Source organism: Vanessa cardui, chromosome 18 (assembly GCF_905220365.1).
Source record: "Vanessa cardui chromosome 18, ilVanCard2.1, whole genome shotgun sequence".
Taxonomy (NCBI): Eukaryota; Metazoa; Arthropoda; class Insecta; order Lepidoptera; family Nymphalidae; genus Vanessa; species Vanessa cardui.
In genome coordinates this window covers 10,819,635-10,825,634 of record NC_061140.1, presented here as the reverse complement: position 1 = coordinate 10,825,634, position 6,000 = coordinate 10,819,635, and positions in this window count along the sequence as shown.

The window sequence follows — 6,000 nt, the reverse complement described above, 5'->3', positions numbered from 1 at the left end:
AGCTGCGTGCGCACCGTTTGATACTCGTTGCTATGCAACGCTTTTGCTTATTACGCTTAATTCTTCTTATATTTCTTAGTTATTCTATTTTCTTACTTAAACGCTATAACTGTACCTTCGCTATATCTTTCTTGTATATACCTTCTGTGCTTGTGAAAATATATGTGTGTAAAAACTATATCGTTTAATTTATCGCTGCTTAACTTTTCCTGTTATAGTTAAATTCAACTATAAACGTATTAATACTTAAATTATTATAAGTATAAAATTTTAATTGTACTCAACATATCAAATCATTTAGTATGTGGATTATAAACACAAATTGGCACATACAAAGCCAGTGATTTTTGTCATCTAACCACTAACCTATCACGGATCAAAGCCTAACTAAAGAATTAGAGATACAATAATTGCCACAAAAGTATTTACATATTATATTTATACAAAAATATTTTGTGGCATGAGCCGAGATGGCCCAGTGGTTATAATATATAGTATATGTATAATTTCATAGAAATTCTGCCACAGGTGTATTCCATCTACCGCATTGGAACAACGTTTTGGGATATGTACCAAACTTTCCCCTAAAAGGGAGAAGATGCCTTAGCCCAGCAGTGAGAAATTTACAGGCTGTTGTTGTTGTTATATAGCATAAGTGAATTTAAAGCTTAGCTTGCCAGTGGGCATCGATCAGCAAAATCGGTCTCGTTTGCCGTTTCGCAGTTAGTTATCAACATTTTCAGTTTTATTTGAGAACGTGTCTTATTTAAAAACTTGTAGTATCTCGAGATAAGTCTAAACTGTAACAAGTTATTTAACTTTATTTAAGTAAGGACTAGTAACTTATTTATAAGATAATATTTTGCTTACCTTGTTGAATTAAGCAATTTTATTTTGAATTGCAAAAAATAAGTGTTACTATTGAAACATTAAAGTACACTTTTATTTATTATTTTGTTTTTTATATTATAGGTAGGTGGATGAGCATATGGGTCACCTGATGGTAAACGTGTATACTTGGTGGTAGGGCTTTGGGCAAGCCCGTCTGGGTAGGTACCACCCACTCATCTGATATTCTACCGCCAAATAACAGTACTCAGTATTGTTGTGTTTCGGTCTGAAGGTCGAAGGGTGAGTGAGCCAGTGTAACTACAAGCACAAGGGACATATCATCTTAATTCCCAAGGTTGGTGGCGCATTGACGATGTAAGGAATAGTTAATATTTCTTACAGCGTCATTGTCTATGGGTGATGGTGACCACTTACCATCAGGTGGCCCATATGCTCGTCCGCCAACCTATACCATAAAAAAAATCATATAATATTATTTTTTTTTATTACTGTAAGATAAAAAAAAAGTTGGCCTAAATTTGCCGCCCCAGGCTCCAGCCTGCTTAGCCTATTGGTAAATCTGCCACTGGAATGTATATTACGAAATGAGACGATAATTGTCTGGAGGCAACAAGATTTAGTCGTATAATAGCATTGGTATTCAGACAGTGACTTAATTTGACGTGTCCGCTTTAAGATGATGAAGATCTTCCTGGGCATCTACACTACTCCTCGGTGAATCACGTGAGGATAACTGGCAAAATTAAACAGTATCACTTATATAAAATTAATGGTAGGTTTTTGTGCAAACGTGCCTACATTTTTCTAGCTAAAGTTTTTGCTGTTTTAATTGGAATTGTGATCGAGACCGTAACTATAGAAATCTCAGTACCCAAAGGCGCATTGGTGACGAATTAGGGAAAAAATAATTGTTATTCTTACCCTCAATTTTCGTTCATTATATATACATTATCTCGCTGCGTTTTACGCAAACGTACGAGGAAGGAGGTAGTCCGATACGGTCACTTCTAACATTATCAATATCTACCCGCAAACTTCAGTCTCGTGAACAAGACATTCGTAAATATAAAAAAAATATGGTATACAGTGTTATTGGTAATTCGACGTATATCCATTAAGAGTTGATAGGGGTAACTATTTGCAATAATTTTAACCTCCATATACATGATCCAAAAGTGAACCATTTTTGAGTTATCACGTTTTTTAGCTTTTTTCAAAGATTATCAAAAATGCACCCTCAAAAATTTTTTTTAAAAAAACTATCAATTTAAATCTATTTTTTCTTTTGTTTCATAAAAACGATTAAACACTGGATATTTTTCAATATTTAAACAATATATGATAGCATGATGTTGGTATGTACTATAACGACACCATTTAGCAGTTCGGCACTGTAAATTTATAATTAGTAGTTCCTGCTCAGCGACATTTTGTTTAATTGATTCGTTATACTGGATCAGCTTAAATTGATTGATCAACTTGTAAGCCCTAAAATTGTCAATTCTAAAACATGTTTTAATATACAACAATAGTTATTAACATTACCATTTCTGTTGGAAATTATGCAATACATGAATTACAGTAAATTTTCAATGGATTGGTTGAATGGATAAAATTCAGTCATCTGTCGTAAAATACAGGACCCTTAAAAGCGAATTACAATTTTTTTACACTCGGCTTATTCTTGCCATACAATTCTTCCATTATGATCGCTATTGTCCAACGCGTGCTTACAATGGTTAAAAAATTCCGTATTTCAATATTATCTGTAAACATTACAAATTAAATTGACGATGCACGAAGCGTTTTTGAAGAGGGTTATTTGTTTACAATTTACTGTGATTTATTATGACGTATTGTAATGTTTTAATTTTTAAATTATTTTTCAAGGAATATTGTGTTTTATGAAGTTGGATTTAAAGTTTAATTTCGAACAAATTACGCACCTTAAGTACACATATATATGGACTCATTATTCCATTTTATACACCAATTGAATAGCTTCCTCAGAAAGAACTGCAAGCATTAAAGCCTTTAAATATTAATTTGTTTTTGCAAAATTAAATTTAACATACACCTTAATTAATACTTTGAATAATTTATTACATTCGGAGTGTAATTATAATTATTTAATTGGAAACAGACATTAGTTTTCGTTACATTTATTTGTTTTTGCTAAACATTGAAATGAAATATTCGATCTAAATACTTTTGTTAAATATATTAGAAGTGCAACTTTAAATATTTAATTTCGAAATGATTTATTTTAATGAATATTCATTTTGACATCATAGTGTTTGGTAATGTACTTCATATATAATTTATAATAATTAGTGAGTTTATGGTCGATAGCAAACCTTGGGAAATGAAATGAACGTCTCCTGATTATTTCTGTGATATTGCACATATTTAAAAAATCACAAATTGATAAGAGTAACTGAGTTTCTTTGGGTTTCTGAGGTTTTTCTTAGGCCAGAGCATTTTTTCTATGAGTTGGTAGTAGTGTTTAATTCGACAATCAAAGAGTGTATTGTCTCTATTTTGAAAATAATTTAATTTCATTATTTGGATTTACAAAAAATATACTTATACTAGGTATATTTTGACCGCGCTTTAGCGCAAGGGTTATTGGGGGCTAGGTAAATAAATCAATCATAATAATGTAAGTACGTTTAATTGTATATGAATACTGTTGTAACAACTCTAATCGAGTTAAAAATGTTTATGCATTTCAATTCATATTTTTCAAATATATATTTTTTTTTTTCAATGGTCGCTCTGATTACTTTTGTTCGATTATATTATTGTATACTTATTTAATATAATGCCTTTGTAATTAGTAATGTATCCAAAAAAACATCTTGTTTGGAGTTTAATTAATGATAATAATATAAGTGCAGTTGATTACACATTAACAGTTCTATTAACAATAAATAATATTTTTCCAAAAAAATCTACTTTTTATTTCGGTATAAATCGTTGTGTGTGACCTCAAATGAACGCCATATACATACATGATTGTGTGCGTAACAAGAAAACTTTTCATATATTTGCGATACAATCTACAATTACAGTAACAATTCCAAAACCCTCGCGACAAATATTACGAGGCGAAAAGCGGACCACGTTTGTAAAAATGTAAATTTTATAGCTGAGACCAAACCCATATTCCGAGTATAAATATTTGAACTAACCGGTGCACAGTGGGCATGCGCGGTGCAACTAGCAATAATCTTTTACACCGCTCCGTAACAATTAATTTTTATAAGAGGATTCATAATTTTAATTATTATTTCAGTAATCAAACTAAAACTTTACTTTGATTTGGCTTTTTACTTATTAGCAAACAACGTACTAAATGATTTATTAACGGATCCAAATTACATCAATTTCAATAATAACTTTAATATGTCTGTTGGTCAGTCATGATGTATTTTTATTTTATTATCAAGAGATATTTATTAATTGTTGTTTGGCGATACTTATTTGATAACAGCATTGGGAATCTGTTTATTTGAAAACAGCAACTATGCGAGTTTCTTGCCGTTTCATCTCGCTAGACGCTGCTGTTCGAAATTGTGGTAGTATTTAATTATCGACGATTCGAAAACGATTCATTGTGAAGTGTACTTGTATAAAGTATAGTTTCTCGTCTTGAATTTTATAGTTTATAGCAATTATACCCCTTTGATTGGCCATTATATCTACTCTATGTATCCTGTAGAAAAATAAATAATATTTAATTTCCATTTTTTGGCCTCATTTATATTCGTAAGTTCGCAACGGTGTGACAGGACCTTTTGCGGTCCATATGCATTTACATCACTGTCCACGAAACGTGCCTCCTTATGCGTCGTTAATCTTGTTTATTATACTATTTATTATCTGTGAACGGCTCCCGGACGCGACTCCAAGACGAGAAATTTAAAATTAAACTGTTGTTGTTTGTGAATATGTCGGGTTACTATAAATATTTCGTTACAAAATTTGCGATATTCCATAATATTATATACAACAAGTTTTGAGGCATTGCATTAAATTGATATTTTTATTTTATATAGAAATATTAGCCGAATCTTATGGTCTAAATTCCAGATGAATACTGATATTTACATTCTTCTAAAGTAATTTTATTTCAGCTTAACGGTGATGTAGTTTAAAGAGGAACGTAAGTTGCATATATTCGAAGATTGTTTTGTTTCCCCTTTTGTATAATAAAAAGAAAAAAAGTTGTGATAGGTTAATAGATAAAACTGTCCTTTTCCATGATAACTTTTAACTGAAACAACACTTAGCTAAAAATGTAATTACATTTATTCTAAAACCTATAAATGGTGTATGTTTAATAAGTTTTCCTTATAAATAAATTAAAAAAAATAAGATTTTCTTGGATGAAATACATGATTTAAGTCAAATATAATAAATCAAATTTCAAATAAAATTGAAGGTTGGCGTCTAACTCGAAGAGGGTTATAGAAAACACGGTTGGATGATATTCCACCACGCAGCTCCTATGTAAGTTCGTCGGAAAATTTTATTAAACTTATTTACGTGAAGGTTTTCACCTGATGTTTCACGTCGCCGACGAGCAAAAGATGATATAAACATACATTAAACACTTAAAATTCAATGCCTGGCCTGGCAATATTGATCTGGGTTTGAACTCATAATCAACATATAAGATAAATGCGTTTCAACTCTATTGGCTCATTATATTGTTTGACGTTATTCAATTGTTTTTTCTTGAGTTTTCAAAAAATACATTATTAATTCATAATATCAGCCATTTTTTTTTTATTACGCTGGAAAAACGCTTTGCGCGCTTCCCCCACGTGATGGAAAGTGGGGGGGTGTGTGGGACTCCCCGGAGCCCTGAACGCCGAGTGCGCCCAAGCACACCGGGTTTACCCACTAAAAAACCAGCGGTACCCTCTCCGTCCGTCCGTCTCCGCTAGGCCCGCCGTGGGAGTCCCCAGATCCTCCTGCCATCGGGCGATCAGGGCTTGCTGGGCTAGAGCCCTGATCCGCCCGATCTCCGCCGACCCTGGACGGTCACCGCGGTCCCTCGCCTCGATCCCGGAACCGGTACACTTCCGCGAGCACCTCCGCCTGGAGCCCCCAGGGCGGATCGCCCGCGAGAAGTGTCGC